The sequence below is a fragment of the Benincasa hispida genome, chromosome 7, assembly GCF_027475165.1.
Source record: "Benincasa hispida cultivar pf3 chromosome 7, pf3_genome.v1.1, whole genome shotgun sequence".
In the NCBI taxonomy this organism is placed as follows: domain Eukaryota; kingdom Viridiplantae; phylum Streptophyta; class Magnoliopsida; order Cucurbitales; family Cucurbitaceae; genus Benincasa; species Benincasa hispida.
Genome location: NC_143484.1, coordinates 11,833,298 through 11,851,312, shown reverse-complemented (window position 1 = coordinate 11,851,312; position 18,015 = coordinate 11,833,298). Strand labels below are relative to the sequence as shown.

The following is an 18,015-nucleotide window of genomic DNA, read 5'->3' as shown; positions in this document are numbered from 1 at the left end:
TAAAGGTTATTAAAATTTTTGAGGAAGATATATAGTTATCAAAAGGACACTAAAAAACTTTTAAATTTTAAATTTTCTTTCATTGAAAGTCCTTTTGATAGCAAACTATCTTTTTTTCAAGGTGTTTTAAGATTTTGAAAAAATAAATATAAACTAAAAAAAAAAATTGAAAATATTTATTATCTTTATCAAAGGAAAAAAGAACCTTCGAAAATACTTACCTTTTATAAAGGTTTTTACAAATCTTTGGAAGAAGTCTACAATCTACATGAATAGAAGTATTTTTAAAACCTTTGGAAAATCCCCGGTTTATCTTTTTCAACTTAAAAACAAATTAGAAACCCTAGCCCCTTCTTCTTCACCTATCATTCTCTCCATCTCTCCGTCGCTCGATCCGTTCACTCGTTCAGCACATCTCCATCGCTAAGTCCAATTTCCGTCATTCCAGTCATCACTCAGTCCGCGCAACACACTTTCGCCACTCAATCTGACTCCCAGCGTCGTTTCAGCTCGTGATAAGGCTTTGGAAAGTCTCCCATGGCGTATGTGTTGAATAAGGTTCTCTCTCAATCTCTAATCAGTTCTATTTCGATTCCCTCTATGTTCAATTTCCTCCCATACTCTCACTTTCACTCTCAACCGCATGCCATGACCGCCACATGCCACTGCATGACCGTCGTCAGCTCGCTCGTCGTCGTTGTTGCACGCTCGCACATCACCATTACTAATACACTTGTTTTGCAAGCTGCTGCAACCCTCATCTCTCCCTTTTACTTTTCTTCAAATCGTCGTTGCTCCGCTTGCCCATCGCCACTCGCCTCTTTCGCATTTGGATATTTTTCCCTCTATAAACCATCTGTTCTATTTCTTTCTCATTTGGTTCTTTTTTTGACAATGTATAGGGTGATTTTATTGTTCTTGGTGTTTTTTCTTAATACGTGGTCATTTAGGGTAGGTAAAATATGCGGGGCGGTCCATTCAGCAAAGTGCATAAAAGGTATTTGATATTGACTCTCCTCTATACCATTGTTTGAATGGTTTAATCATTTCAAGTTTGTTTGTCTAATTGTCAGAGTTTTATACATAACGCTAAGTTTTAGTAAATCTTCTACATAAATTGAAGAGTAATATATGAGAGCTATATAGTATGAGGTTTTAAGATCATTGATGTATTGGATTATCAGAAGTTGTGGGTACTGGTGTTGTGTAATTGATTTTTTAAGAATTCGTGTAGATAGTAATATTTGCAATGAACTGTTTGACGTTGTGCACATCTAAAGAAATTGTTGATTGGTTTTATATAACTAAATTTGGTATGATTGTTGAAACTTTTTTGCTTGCAGATCTTCGTTTTGGGTAGAGCATATGTCATTGGATAATGAAACTAGATTAGATCCTCCAAGAATCAAAGTCAGGCCTGTCAGTGGGCTTGTTGCTACTGACTAGTTTGCTCCTAGTTATTTTGTGTGGGGAGTCCTAATCGCTAACTTGGCTCGAATTGGTTACGAGAAAAAAACTATGTATATGGTTGCATATGACTGGAGAATTTCATATCAAAACACAGAGGTAATCATTTGGTGGAATACAATTTTATAGTTGATATAAATATCATCATTTTTCAGTAGAGCAAGTTCCATTTTTTTTTACCAATTTGGTGGTAATCATTTGTTGATTTTTATTGTGGATATATGTTCCATCTTCCTAGAATAGTGTGACATGAATTAAATCCAAAGATTAGTGTATGGTGTTGGAAATATATGGACTTTTTTTTTTTTTTTTGTTGGGGGGGGGGGGGGGGGGGGTTGGGGAGGGTGGTATTTGTAGGAACCAAAGACCTTGTGTTGAAATCAAAATATTCTAAAAGTGTCCATCCATTTTCGATAACAATAACACAGTCGTTCATTCAAATTTGAGTCATCGGACCTTAATAATTTTACATAACTATTAGAAATATTAGAAATATTGTTGCATAAACTGAAATTTGATATTGGAGGTTAAGTTTTTTTTTTTTTTTTTTCCAATTTTAATCCATCAGATATGTGATGTTGCAAGTGAGAGAGGTAAAACTAACATAGACATGCCATAAGAAGCAAATACGAGGTCTGTTCTTATTTGTTCATATATGAGTGTAATTAATAGTATTGTGGCTTATTGCTATTTTAGAGAGATTTCTTAAATATGAAGTTTCCCTAATAGTTTTGCTCTTAGACATTTAAGTATTTTTAGATTGGTTTTGAGAATTAAAGTGTCACAAGATTGGTTTTGAAAGTCAAAGTGTCACTTAGAAACCTTCTAGGTTGTTTTGACAGTTAAAAGTGTCACTTTAGGCACTTTTTGAGAACTTTTTAATTAGTATTGAGAGTTAAAAGTGCCAATTATGTATTGCTAGGATACTTTGAGAGTCAAAGTGTCGCTTGTTTTGCTCATTGAAAATTTTCTATTATTTAACAGATCTAGGATGCTCGAGAGAAGATTTGTGAAGCAATTGATAACATTCCAATTAGTTGTCTCATCATTGGGAATAGAGGTCTCGACAAGCTTAAGAGGCGAGAACGAATTCTCTTTATGTTGTTTAAATCATGAGATAAGTTGTTAAAGAAGCTTTTGGCTGATTTAGAAAGAAAGGTTTGGCTAATTCTTCCAAAATTTTGTTTTCTTGCTTTACCGATGTTTATGTCTTTGTTTACAACAATTGATACTGTTCGTTCTTGGAAAATGCAAGTGTATCTAGAATTTATTGTCTTCCAGAGATGAATTTTTAAAACTAATAAATGGTTTTAGATAAAGACAATTTTTTTAAACTGTGTTGTAGAGAACATATCTAACAGTCCTTGGATCTTCAATTATTATACTTCTTTAATCACGGGTTGAATTGGGTATTTTGGTTTGGTCATTATGGGGACAAAGATGATTTTCATGGGCTGAATTCATAACCTATATTGATTGTAGCTATAGTGATATGCATAATTCGTGTTGCATATCTTTAATAAGTTCATTACCGTATTTTCTGGACTCGATATTTTTTATTGTTTCGACTAATGCCCATAGATTTGCTTTGTTTATTTTGATGGTGTAATACATTCTTCTGCTCATGAGGCCTTCAATTGTTTTTATTTCCTTTGTTGTCAATACCAACTTCGACTTCTGGACTATAAGAGTGAAAAATTTTGTTGTTTACAAGTTTGCTTCATGAGAGTAATTATTCTTATTATGGTTTTTGTACCTTTATGATTAATCCACATTGTTATATCAAATTCATTCTCAATAAAAGGTTATGCAATACAAATGGTCAAGGTTTTTAGAGATCTTTTTTATCATGCAATGTGATTTTAGAAGTCCTAAAGAAAAGTTTTGATCATCATTGGAACCAATACATCGTAGAGTGGTGAGATACATGATTTCAGTATCCTCTTTTGTCTACTTAGTGAGCATGCTCGAATGAGAGTAGCATTTAGTTGGGTGTCTGCTTTGAGGGGTAGTTGTTTGCTTCGTTAACCCAATATAAGCTATCTAGTTTAGTTGCAACGATACTAAGAATGATACTATTTCTCATCTCTTATACCCAAGTCCTTCTGTCTTTTATTTTGTGCATCTTTAATTTGTGTGATCTTCTTAATCTATTTCTATGGTAGAAATAAAGTTTGTCTCTTTGATCATTCTATTCTCTAAATTTAACTTTATCTCTTAGAGTTATAAGTTTATTTTACTAATTTTGATGCTTGATTAATTTAAAACAAGTAAATTGAGTATATTGTGCTTATTGGATTTTAATATATCTTTACAAGTTTATATCTTACAACATTATGCCACAAATAGCCAAAGATGAAGACCAATCCAAGCTTCTTTCAACACTTTTTATAAGATTTGCCGATTTTTTTTTATTTTTTTTATTTTTTATTTTTTATTTTTTTGCTGCGTTGGTTGGTAGATAGTAAAATTCTTGTAGTGTTTATAGAAATTTTTGTGATTATTGTTGTTTGTTCAGTTTAGCTTATTGCAAGTTTTGGTTCTGATTTAGTTTTTATGTTAGTGATATTTTCTTCAAAGGAATTAGAATGGTTGACAAATAACTACTTATAAGGGCTTTAAAATCTTTGAAAATAGCATTACAAGCCTTTAAAAATAATGAAAATTTTTGAAAAAAACCATTTGACAACAAATAATTATCGATAAACTATTTGACAATTATCAAAGACATGTAACCTTTGTAAAATAATATTTTTGGTAGAAATGGGAGGAATAGAAACATTGATCTCCTTTTTCTCTTATTCAATATGTGCATATTAGGTCTTCTTATAAGGGAGAAAGACCGTTTACAATTATGGAAAGAATAAAGACAATAAAGAAAAAAATAAACATAAAGACAATAAAGGAAAAAATATTCATGTACGAATATAGAAATACCAACACTCTCCCTCAAGCTGGTTTGAAGATGTCTTCTATAGCTAACTTGCCAATCAATTTGCCTAATTGTTTTTTTGGAAGGTCTTTAGTTAGCACATCAGCAATTTGTTTTGATGTAGAAAGATAAGGAATACATATTGTTTCTACTTTAATTTTTTCTTTAATAAAATGTTTATCAACCTCAATATATTTGGTTCTATTGTGTAGAACTGGATTATGGGCAATAGAAATTCCAGCTTTATTGTAGCTCAATGGGTCATGTAGTTGCATCTAATTCCTTAAGTATTACTGATTTCTCTAATGAACAATAAGTCATAGTCCTATTATGACTGAGTCCTCTCTTTCAAAGAGGGGTGTTATCTACTTATCCCTATTTCAAGGAATCAAAGAGGGGTGTTATCTACTTATCCCTATTTCAAGGAATGAGTGAATTTTATCTTGTGTAATTGAGTTCCCAACTCTCAAATCAGACGAATCCCAAAAAGGTAGGCTTGTTGAGTTGGCAATCTAGCCACTCTCACCCATACTAATCAAAGGACTGCCTTCATAGGCAGGAGTTCCCAAAACACTCAGGATTAAGATCATGTCACCTATGGTCGTTTTAGTGAAATGTAAGTATCAATTATCCATGACATTATATAAAGAGACTAATCATCTCGTGGTCCGGTCTTATACAAACTCTTTGTATAAGACATCCCCGCTTGTATGTCTTCACATCAATGGTCAGAATTAGATCATCTGTAGCACGTTACAACACTTGTAATTATCTACAAAGCAGGTCGTATCTGTAGTGTCACAAGAATAAGGTATCCCTCCTCTATCCTTATACTACAGACCTTTTAGGTTATTACTTAAGGCATGATCCACTTGTATGTCTCACATACATGCTTAAGTTACATAAAATAACTATGGATTTTAGTTTATTAGATATGAGTAAATGCAAATAAAATAACTCTTATTTTATTAATAACAATGTGTACAAACTGTTTAAACTACAAGACTTCGAGAGAATTAGGACATCAATCCCAACATCATCATCACCCGTGAGAATAATATCATCTACATAAACAATCAAAATTGAGATTTTATTACTATCTGAAAGTCTATAAAATAATGTATGATTTGCTTGACTTTGAAGAAATCAATGACTGAACACAACTTTTCCAAAACGCTCAAACCAAGTTCTTGGGAACTGCTTAAGACCCTAGAGAGATTTTTTTTTTTTTTTTTAAATTTACAAATTTAGTACAGCCAATCTCCTTCTCAAAACCTGGTGGTAAGCTCATAAAAATCTCTTCCTCAAGTTCACCATTCAAAAAAGCATTTTTCACATCAAGTTGGTAAAGCGGTCAATCTAAATTAACTACAAGAGACAAAAGAACTCTAATAGAGTTAATTTTTACAATAGAGGCAAATGTTTCTTGATAATCAATTCTATATGTCTGAGTGAATTCTTTAGCAAACAGTCTGGCCTTGTATCTTTCAGCACTACCATCAACATGACACTTTATGATAAACACTCATTTACACTCCACTGGTTTCTTATTCTTAGGTAATTCTACTATTTCCTAAGTTCCATTTTGTTTTAGAGCATTCATCTACTCCATAACTACTAATTTTCAATTTGGATCATCTAAAGCCTCATGTATATTCTTTAGGACAAACAAGTCATCAATTATGGATGTGAAAGATCTATGACTATTTGACAATTTTTTATATGACATAAAGTTTGCAATAGGATGTTTGGTATAACTGCGAACATCTTTTCTAAGGGAAATGGGAACATTGAGATCAGACACTACTAGAAAAGTATTTTGAGTAGTTGAAGGAGTAGGAATAGAAAAAGAATTAATATCGAGATCAGACATTACTAGAAAAGTACTTTGAGTAGTAGAAGGAGTATGAATAGAAGAAGAATTACCAGTTTCAGGCGTCAGGGTCTCAAATTGGTCGTGTGGAGGACCAATATCTTGTCTTGGTTCCCCTAATTGAATTTTCTTCTAGTACAAAAATTAAACTCATGCACTTGATCAATATGATCATTTTGTAGTATTTCTCCCCCTGATTGAAAAGTTTCTACACTTGGCATCATAGATCTAGTAACATTTGTACGATTAGAGAGTGGAGTGATCTCAAAGAGTTTTCGATTTTCATATTTCAAACGTCGACTTTGATATTTATAGAAATATATATCGTTTTTCGAATCAAATCAACGAGATTTCTCATTTGCTGCCACTCAACAACAGCAAGTCTCTCGCTTCCGATTTGGCTTGTAGTCGTTGTCTTTTAGCTTATTTAGCTCAGGTGGTTAGAGCAAAGGACTAAAAATCCTTGTGTAACCCTTGGCTCAAACCCACCCCTTAGAGCAGTGCGCTGGTTACAACTAGAAAAAGGAATACAAACATCCGAAAAACCCTGAAGAGAATTTTGGGAAAAATAGGGTTGATTTTCTAAAAAAGACACATCCATACTCACAAATAGAGTTTTTTTTTTTGTCAAAGGATCAAAACATTTATAACCTTTTTTTATTTAAAGAGTAACCCACAAAAATGCATTTAACAGCCCTATGATCAAGTTTGGACCGGAATTGATCCGGTATGTGAACATACATAGTACACCCAAAAGCTTTGAGGGGTAATTCAGAATATATGTGGGATGTTAGAAATTCTTTTTTAAGGCAGTTGATAGGAGTCTGAAAATTCAAGATCTTACTAGGCATTCTATATATTAGGTAGGTAGCTGTAAGAATTGTTTCCCCTTATAGATATTTTGAAACTTGCATAGAAAACACTATAGCACGTGCCACTTCAAGTAATGCCTATTTTTTCTTTTAGCAATCTCATTTTGTTGGATAGTATCCCTATATGTAGACTGACGAATGGATACCTTTTTAAAAAAAAAAAAATCACCAAAAAACTCATTAAAGTATTCAGATCCATTATCAGAGTGTAATATGCAAATTTTGGTTTGAAATTGAGTTTCAATCATATTGTAAAAATGTTTAAAAATGTTTTTCACCTCAGGTTTTTTATTAAATAAACCCAAGATAAATGAGTATGATCATTAATAAAAGTAACAAACCATCTTTTTCCACTATGAGTCATAATTTTAGAAGGACCTTGAACATCGGTATGAATTAGATAAAAAAGTTTTGAAGCCTTGTAAGGTTTTGGAAAATACGTGGACCGATGATTCTTCGCAAAAATGCAACTTTCACAATCAAGAGATGAACAATTAGTTCCCTTTAAATAAATCTGAAAATAAATATTTCAGATAAGAAAAATCGGGATGCCCTAGTCTATGATGCCACAGTATAATTTGTTCTTTAACAGAAAGAGAAATGATACTACTAAGACCTTGAGTTATTTTATTGCTAAAAGAACTTTCATCAAAGTAGTAGAGACCATCAAGCATCCTAACATGCCCAATCATACTCCTCGAATCTTGATCCTGAAAAATACAATGAGATTCAAAGAATGTAACACGACAATTAGAATCTTTGGAAAGTTTAGAAACGGATAAAAGATAATAAGCTAATTTTGGAACATGTAAGACAGACTAGGGAGAAATATTTTCAGTCAATTTAATAGTTCATTTTCCTGCAACAAAAGAAAAACTACCATCGACAATTCTAATTTTCTCATTGCAATATAATGGAGAGTACGAATTAAAAGAAGACGAAGAACTAGTCATGTGATATGAAGCTCCAGAATCAATAATCCACGGAGATGAATTACTACATGAGAATGTCTTGGGACCTGTGTGAGTCAAAGAAACACATGAATCATTAGATGAAAAATTGGTGGTTGACAATTGTAGGAATTTATGAATTTGCTCTTGTAACATGGTAAAAGGAAAATAGTAGAAATCTACCCAAAAAAGAAAGAGTTCTGAAACCAAATCCAATAGAAGCAACCCAAACCCGGAGTGAACCAAACCAAATGAACCAGATTTCAAATAAACCAATAGACCAAGCGGGACCAAATGTTGAACCAAATCAGATGCTGAACCAAGCCATACCAATTGTTGGAAGAGTAACAAGTTGGTGCGCTGGGCAACGACTGGCACGACTTCAAATCTAGTGATTAGGCACCAGTGGTGGTGGCGTCAGGTGAGTGAGGGGATTGGAGACGTGGGCGACTTGACTTGACAAGAAAAACTCCAAACAATGACCAGGCTCCGCCAGCGATAGAGGAAGACGAGCGACGCAATTTGATGAGGAGGGTTGGCGCCATGGCTCCAATGTCGGTGCGACGATCAGACGAGCGGTGAGCGATGACAACGGAAAAGGGACACCGACGAAATGAATGGATGACAGCGAGCGACCGGTCTACGCGAAGAGAAAGAGAGAGCACACAAACAGGGCTGGCGGCTGGGGGTTCTCACAAAGAAGATGAAAAGTTTCTTTCATCTTTTTTTTATAGGTTTAAAAAAAAAATGGAATTTTTAAGGTTTCCCTTTGCTCTGATACCATATTTGATAGTATGAGGTTTCATCTCAAATTCAATTGCCAATGAGAGCTCTCAACATACCCTCTCAAGATGGTGCCACCAGTTTTTCCAATGTGGGATTCTCAACATGTCCCCTCAAGATGGTGCCTTTTTTGGATTCACCATTATTGGACTGAATACTCGTTTGGGCTGTATGGACTCTGATACCATGTAGAAGTTGGAGGAATAGAAGTATTAATCTCATTTTCTCTTATTCAATATGTGCATATTAGGTCTTCTTATATAAGAGAAAGACCTTTTACAAATATGAAAAAAATAAAAACAATAAAGGAAAAAAAAATAAACATAAAGACAATAAAGGAAAAAATATTCATATACAAATATAGAAATTCCAATGTTTTCCAAGGTTAAAATAAACCTTTGAAAATTAATAATATTCAAAGGTTACTAAACTTTTGAAAAAGGTTTTTCGACGGGATCTATTTCGACACTTTTTAACCTTTGAAAAAAATATATCAAAGGTTTATTAAAGATTTTTTTAAAGGTTGTTACTTTCGAAAATGGTCAACTTTCTTGTTGTAGCAGTAAGTGTGATTTGTGAAGAAGCTTAGGCTTAGGGAGAAGATTACCACCCTTCTAGAACGTGCCGGTGTGCTAGGGTTATTCTGATCCTGCTTGTTACTTTTCTTGCTAGTTCTTGCTGTAATTTTCGCTTGAGCTTATAAATAAAATTCACCAAAGCTTTGCTCTATTCTTGGGAATTGTCTTGTTGGGAATTTCTGCTTGTAGGTGGAAGGATCCTGACAATGTTCTTTTTTATGTTTGAATTGAGTTTGAAAGAGGTTAGTGATAAGGACTCCTGGCACTTCAAGATCCCCAAAAATATGCCTCATTTGGTACCATTTTCTTTGATCATTTAAGTTTGGTTGCCTATTTGTTATGAACATAACTACTTGTGTTAATGGCTATTTACTAAGATTTTCTTCTTTTCCCTTTATAATTTCATCTTTTGGCTTTAACTGAGCAACAGGCTGAACAAGTGTGGGGTTAAGTGTTCGATAGTTGCTAATTTTGTAAAACATGAAACTGAAACTCACGTTCAAATTTTACCATGTCCTTGCTTTGTTGCCATTTGAGGGAGTGAAAAACATAGCTCCAAAAGTAATTTATCATCAACATATATCTCATATCTTTATATGGCATTTGTGAAGGTTACGAAATTAAGTATGTTAAGAATGAAAAGTTGTTTATTGTTGATTGAAAGACGAAATGGACAAGTGTTAAAAACAGTGTCTCCTTGCCAATATGAGCGTAGCTCAACTGGCATAGTGCTTGTGTTATTGACCTCGAGGTTAGATGTTCGATTTTTCCACCCCACACTTTAATTACAATACCTTTGCAAAATATATATATATATGTAGTGTCTCCTTATTACAAATATGAATATGGGTTTGTGCAAACTAGTGTTGAAAAGGGAGACTAGTGTCTCCTTGCTCTTTTATCATTTTTGTTGATTGTGAATATGTCAATACAAATCTCAAGTCTTAGATTAAATCTTAGTTCTCTCGTTCTCATTGAATTAATAACTAGGAAGTTTATGACCATAATTAAACTACTTAAATCCTCATTTAAATGCATTTAGGTGGAATAGGTGTGAAACCTAGGGGCAGACATTTGAACCAGAAGATGACTTTGAAGCATGAATTAGTTTAGACGAAGGAACTCTTCAAGGTAATAGTTTTTTGTAGTTTTGTTTTACTTTTTTTCATTTTATTGAACCTTTTGGGGTTTAGTCTTCTAGTCTTCAATCTCTCTCTCTCTCTCTCTCTCCAAATTCTAATGAGTGATGCATTTTATTAATGATTGTTCTTCCCCAAAACATAAATTGTTTATGTGGATATTTCTCTTTAGGTTTTGTTTTTGAAGTTTGTTGATATTGACTTTGTTTTTGGACTTTCTTTTGCATTGCTATGGATTTTATGAATACAAGTGTGGCAACCAAGGTTTTTGTGTAATTTAAATTCAGTTATTTTGTAATATTTGAGAATTATTTTGAAATTTCAGAGGTTGAATTGAATTATTGTGAAAAGAAAATTCAATTTTAAATTTTTGTTTCATTGAAGGATTTTGGGATTTAAGTTGTAATTAAGGAGAATTTGGGATTTACTTCAATTTTAATTTAATTTGGGAATTTGAATTAAAATTGAGAGATTTAGAACTTGTTTATATTAGGAGAAGGAAGTTGGATTATTTTATTTGGTTAAGCCACCGTCCAATCGCCGGATTATTTTATTTGGTTAAGCCGTCGTCCAGTTGCCACCGTCCGAGCCACCATCATCATCAGATTCTGCCACTACCTGAAGCTGTCGTCCAGTCACTGGATCCGTTCGTCGCACACCGGTTGAGTGTCCTCCAGCCGTCAGTCACACGCTCTTTCCCTTGCTTGGTTGTCAGCTCTTCAAATTCAATGGAGTCGCACTGGAATACCTTCACCGTTCGTGCCTTCTTCTATCTTCAACGACCAGTCGTCACTGGAGCCATCAGTCGAGCCAAGTTCTCGAGACGCACGAGCCAGATCTCATCCAGTCGTGTGCCATCCTCCAACCAGATCTAAAACCATTGGCCTTTGTCCGATGCTGCCGCCTTCCATCTCTGCCCTAGCCAACCATTTGCCCCCTATGTCGCCGCCCAGCCATCGATTTGCCTTCCTCCAGCCATGACTTTGCCAGATCTTTGATTTAGGGTAAGATGTAATTGGTTTGGTTGGGTTTCTTGAAGAATTTTTGGGATGCCCACTAAGTTTTGGCTTTGACTTGTCAATACCCATCATGTTTAAGTGTTAGATCAAGGCATTCCAACAAATCTCCACCTTGACTTGAATTCTCTCACAGATTATAAATGTAACAAATGCAACATAAAACACATTTTCAGACGTACTCAAAATTCTCTCCCATGCCTCAGAGTGTCCCATAAGGGACCACTTAACAATTCAAAACATTCGGTGAGTCCAAATAATGTTAGAACTTGCAACATGAAACCGGTTTGGTGAACATATCAACAAGATTATCAACAAAACTAATTTTCATCACTTTAACCTATTGCTCACTTATCAGGAAGTGATATCTTATGTCTATGTGCTTGGTCGTCTCATGATGAACTTGATCCTTGGCTAGACATATTGTACTCAAGCTATCACAATACACAATAGCCTAATCATGATGTAAATCAAGATCATCAACAAGCCCTCTCAACTAGATTCCCTCTTTACCATCTTCTGTCAAGGTCATGTACTCTACTTCAGTATAGACAAAGTAATTGTAGATCCACTAGAAGAAATTCGGGCTTTAATGTCGGTTGACAACCAATATTAAAGATAGTGTTATTAAAGCCCTTTAATGTCGGTTGCCTTTAATGTCGGTTTTAAATAGACATTAAAAGGCTTCAATAACACAACCTTCAATATGGATTCAACCGACATTAAAGACCTTCAGTGAAATTTCCAACCGACATTAAAGTCTGTATTTTTTTTAAAAAAAAATTCTTAACCGACATTGAAGTCCGAATCTCTCCTTTTTTTTTTTCAATTTCGTTGTTGAATCCATTTTTTTGGTCAAAAAGTATAACATGACACATCATCATTGAACGCTGTGGCTATGACATATTATTCATGTATGGATTGTAAATCTATTACATTTAATCCACAAATTCTGCTATAAAATTATAATTTAAAATGTCGTACAATAATTCAGGCCTTGAAAACACAAATTACAAGTAATACAAACATTATGAGATTACTGTCCCTCTCCACTTGGTAAGTATGGATCCCTTCATAATTATTCTTGAACAAACCCCCTAGCTTCAGCAGTGTCTGGTTATAGGCATCTTTGTCTGACCACTGTTGTTCAAAGGATCACAAACAAAAAAGGTTTAAAACAAAGGATTGAAAGTGAAAATGTGATCAGAATTCATATTCAACTAACCGTGTTTATAGGAAATGTGCATAAATGGTACATTCAAGGCAAAATTCTTGTAGTGAATGTGTTGGATCTAAAGTTCCCCAAGAAAAAGCATAAAGAGGTTGCGATACCAAATATTTATTCCTTTGTTGCACCTATAAAACAAGAAAACTTAATAGTTGAATAAATGAGAGAACCTTCTTTTTCAAGATCTTGAAGAAGAGAAGCTTGGTTACCTAGATATGTGATACGAAGATGATGGAAAATTTCCGGCAGCATAACGATGCTACCACAACGAAACCAAAAATTTACCTTGAACCTATTCAAAGAAACACACTCCCAAAAATATTTCACAACCACTTGTTCTCAACAGAACTATCAGAATTCCCAAAAAATGAATATTCAATAACACATACATCAATAAGCAAATTTAGCTCACAATGTACTTCAAACCTCAAAAGTTGTCACAAAGACTACCATAATGCATGAATAACTCACAAACTACCATAGTGCGACCTACAAACTCGAGCACCTTGAATCAAATCTAAACTACAAATAAATAGTACCCATGAGTCGTAAACTACAAACCTCACTATATACCCAGGTGGCTAAAACTTTGGCATTTCCATGCATGGGTGTAGAAATCTCATCATCTTTTCCATCATAAATTAAAGGTCCATTCAAGGTTTTTTTCTACAAACATCTGCGTACGTCTATGCAGACTTGAGAAGTCACAGGCAAACCAAATAGATTATAGGAGCTTAGAGATAATTTGAAGAAAGAAGTTGACTATCGTGTTCATTACCTTCTTTAAAAAAGTTGAATATGTATTGTCCCAAATCAACTTGTAGTCCCCAACAATGCAAGTGCATAATCTCTAACGATACTCCCATCAATTTATGTTTGCATTTTCAACACCAAATAAAAGCAAGATGTTACCATTAACTCACTTGGTCAGACTCGTAATGTTTATGAGGCAATATCAACTGCAAGAAAACAGTTCAAATCCATCATATAAAAAAATAAACATATAATAACCCCAACAAAGTAGATGAAAAAGGTGAAAGAAACAAGATCTTGAAGAAAAAAAAAAAGAGAATACAATAACCCCAACAAAGTAGATGAAAAAGATGAAGAAAATTCAACTGCACAAACAAACAATTCCAAGAATTAGAAACAAGCCAACCTTAAACAGGACTCTCTCACAAAACACTTGAAACCACACAAAATCGACCTAATCTTTACTAGTTGCTTTGGTCAATAGTTTCTTATTCCAATTGCTAGAACCAAGCCCTATGAATCACTTAACGTTATGAGTATAACATCTTTCTTAAACAAAACAAATGTAAAATGGTAAAGAGATATACCTAGTATAGATGAGAATGCTTTGTTTCGACATTACATGGTGGAAGACTATCTAGTATGTATAAGTACAATCAGGAAACAAACAAATGTAGAAAAGTTTCAGAGTTTAGAAAATACAAGTAGCCAAAATAAAATATAACCAAATGTTCTAAATTTAATTGATTTAACATATAAGGGTTAGAACATTCTTAATGAATTTTTTTCCCACCTGACTCTTTTACATGGAGAAGTATACTCACCCTCTTTCAAGATTCAAAACCAACCGTTGTCCAGCTGTGACTCTATCAATTTCATACCTGCACTGTAGTTAAAGGTCTTTGCACAAATAAGATTAATTTAGGAGAGTACAAGATAATGTCTAAATTCAAAGCTAGTATACATTTGATATAAACTGAGGTACAGTAAAACAGACCCCAACTCACTACACATCTTCTCAATATTGAGTTTTTCAGACCTCAACTCACTGCACATCTTCTCAAATGTAACTAAATATAACAAAAAAAATAGCATTTTAGAGTCAATCTTACATTCAATGAATCAAAATTATAAATGCACTTTACCAATAAAATCTATGGAATATGATCAAGATTTTTACTCAAATTGATTTTGAGTATATAGTTCAATAAAAACGAGTTTTAATATTAAGATGAGTACTTGCACTTATTGAGGAACCATATTCCTATGCAAAGATTTTTTTGCTTCTTTATTTTAATCTAAAACCAAACATCTCAGTTTTTATGGAATAACCCACATGCAAAGATCTATAGAGTAAAAACACATTCATAGGACTAAAAATAGTAAAGTTGAAGCTGAAGAAGAAGAGGAAAACCCAAACTCATGGAAGAAGCTGAAGTGAAGATAAGAGAAAAGAAAAGGAAAGAAAAGAGAGATCTTGAAACAAATCTGATGGAAAGAAAAGAGAGACATAAATCACCCTTTATGTAAAAAAATCATGCTTTCATCACTAGTACAAAACTGAAACAAATCGGACCTTGAAGATCTTGAACAAATCGGGGCTTGAACATATCTGAGCTGAGATTGGGTTGAAGAACGACAGGTTGGAAAATCTGACGAATGAATCGACGATTTGACAAAGGAATCAACGACCTAATGCATGACTCACGACGGAGGACGAATCGGCACAGACCTAATGGACGAATAGATGGTAGACCTAGTGAAGCTAACAATCAGATGGACGAAGTTGGAATGCACAGAAAGATGGTGGAGTTAGATCTGATGAATGATGTCGACGAACTGATGGAGATGGTGGCAAGAGGGTTTTGAGGGAGAGGAAATTTTTGAGAAAAAGAGAGAAAATAATTTTGATAAATGAAAAAATTGGGTTTTTAATAAAAGGGAAGAGTAAATGGTAGACCTGGTGAACCTGACTATCAGAAGGACGAAGTTGGAACGCACACAGATCTGATGAAGGAACGAAAGAATGTGGAAGGAATGGAAGATCTGATGAACGGTGGTGATGGACTGATGAAGATGATGGCGAGAGGGTTCTGAGGAAGAGAAAATTTGTGAGAAAAAAAAAGAAAAGAAAATTTGATAAATGAAAAAATAGGGTTTTTAATAAAAGGAAAGGGTCGATAGGGTTTAGCTACAATGTCAATTTTAAACCGACATTGTAGCCTGATTAAATATATCTTTAATGTCGGTTTAAAACCGATATTAAAGATCCACTTTTTTTTTTCTTTTTGCAACCGACATTATACATCCGTGTTTATTTTTTCCAACCGACATAAAAGGCCAAATTTCTTGTAGTGGTCGTAAGGTTGTCTTCCAACTAACAACAGAACCACCCAGAGTGAATACATAACCAGTCATAGACCTCCTACTGTCGATATCTCCAGCATAATCATAATCAGAATAGCCGATCACCAAACATTTTGTGTCATTCCCATAAATGAGACCAACATCAAATGTGCCTCTAAGGTAATGAAAAATCCTCTTAACAACTTGTCAACGCCCCTTCCCAGGTTGACCTATGAACCTGCTAACAACACTAACATCATGGGCAAGATCAGGTCTGATACAGACCATAGCATACATCAAACTTTCCACTGCACTAGCATTATGAACTCAAGACATATACTCCTTCTTAGCTTCAAGCTGTGGTGAAAGCACAGATGAGAAACGAGCATTTGCAGTACTGAAAGTATCTATAGGCTTAGTGTTGGGGTTGATGCCCTAAAGTCTCGTGTTCTGTAGTTTGTAAATAGTATGTACGAACACTTGTGATTGTTAATATATGATATTTACTTCACATCTTGTTGTTTTGCTTTGTTATTTGTTTTATTTGCTTTACCATAAACCAATAAACATAAAATCCCTGGTTATCTGAATGTGACTCAAGCATGTATGTGGTGACATACAAGTTGATCATGTCTTGAGTGATAACCAAAATGGTCTGTAGTATATGGATATAGAAGGGAAACCTTATCCTGGTAATGCTACAGACGCGGCCTGCTTTGTGGAATGGTCACAAGCGTTGTGACTTGCCACAGATGGTCTGATCCTAATCATTCATGTTAGGGACATGCGAGCAGGGGCGTCCTATACAAAGAGTTTGTATAAGACTTGATCACGAAGTGTTAATATCTCGTTATATAACACCGTTCATGACAGAGACTTCACTTCACTCTAGTAGAATGGACCATTTTGGGGATTTGTCTGATTTGAGAGCTGGGAACTTAGCTACATAAGATGGAATTTACTCCTTCCCCAAGGTAGGGGTAAGTAGATAGATGGCTTCCTTAAGGATTGATTCCAGGGCTTGAACGATGTGGCGCCACACACTTTCTCTTGGCCCGATAGGTGTTCACACATAGTTGGACTATGTTGTATTGTTCATTAGAGGAATCAGTGATACTTAAGGAGTGAGATGTAACTACAGGGGCAAAATGGTAAATTGGCTCAGCTGTACTTACGAGCATCTGTGAAGGTCATCGTACTCATGATTGGTTATATCCGATGGACACAGAAATATATCTGTGGTAAGAAGAGTTCAGTTGTTAGTCTTTAGTGGAATCACTGATAGTTAACAGATGGTGAATCTCGTGGCTAAAGAGTTTAGTCAGCTATTCACGTACCGTTGGAGCTTCAAGCCACAGGTCCATTAGGTCACCTGGGTAGCTTGGATAAAGTCAAGAACCAGTGTTTAAGTTAATTTGAAATGTTCAAATTGACAAGAGGAAGTTCAATTATATATGATCTAATTGGATTGGTTAATTATATATAATATAATTGGCTAAATGTATGAGATACATTATTTTGGAGGAAATTAGATATAAATATGATTTATATCAAGTAGAGGAGAAAATACTATAGTAGATATATGATATCAAACTATAGGATATAAATATAATATGATTCTATTTATTAATTAAATTAATTGATTAATTATTTGATAATTAACCAATTAATCCACGTTCGGACGTGAGAAGTAGGGCTGCGAAGGTTATGGTAACCGGTGGATTAAAACAATGAAAATTGTTTTCATTTCATTAATCAATCGTGCAATTCGTAATCACTCGCGCCCAAAAAGAATTCGTGAAAGTGATCGCAAGAGCCTATACGATAGAAGCTCGTTCGACTAAAAGATCGTCTACTTCACGCGTTCTCTAAACGATTGTATACATCTTTCCTAAACAATCGTTTAGTTTTTCCTAAATGATCGTGTAACTCTACTATACGATAAGAATTTTCACTATACGATAGCAGAGTTCATCTCCCACTTGCTTATCCTCTACATGGCGCCTTCTCCTCCGTTCTCTACCAAACTCACCAGAGCCCACTCTTTGGGTTTTTTTACGCCAAGGATACCCGGGTTT

General features: G+C 34.3%; 1 long non-coding RNA gene across 2 annotated transcripts; it reads left to right on the top strand.

Moving 5' to 3' along the window:
* The first annotated feature begins 255 nt into the window (after window positions 1-255).
* On the top strand, window positions 256-2,801 carry LOC150034919 (uncharacterized). 2 transcript variants are annotated; one of them, XR_016530441.1, is made up of 4 exons: window positions 256-558; window positions 951-997; window positions 1,344-1,566; window positions 2,452-2,801. It is a non-coding gene; the product is annotated as an uncharacterized LOC150034919 (long non-coding RNA). The 2 variants fall into 2 exon arrangements; XR_016530440.1 differs by having other exon boundaries at window positions 263-558; window positions 903-997.
* The last annotated feature ends 15,214 nt before the right edge of the window (window positions 2,802-18,015 follow it).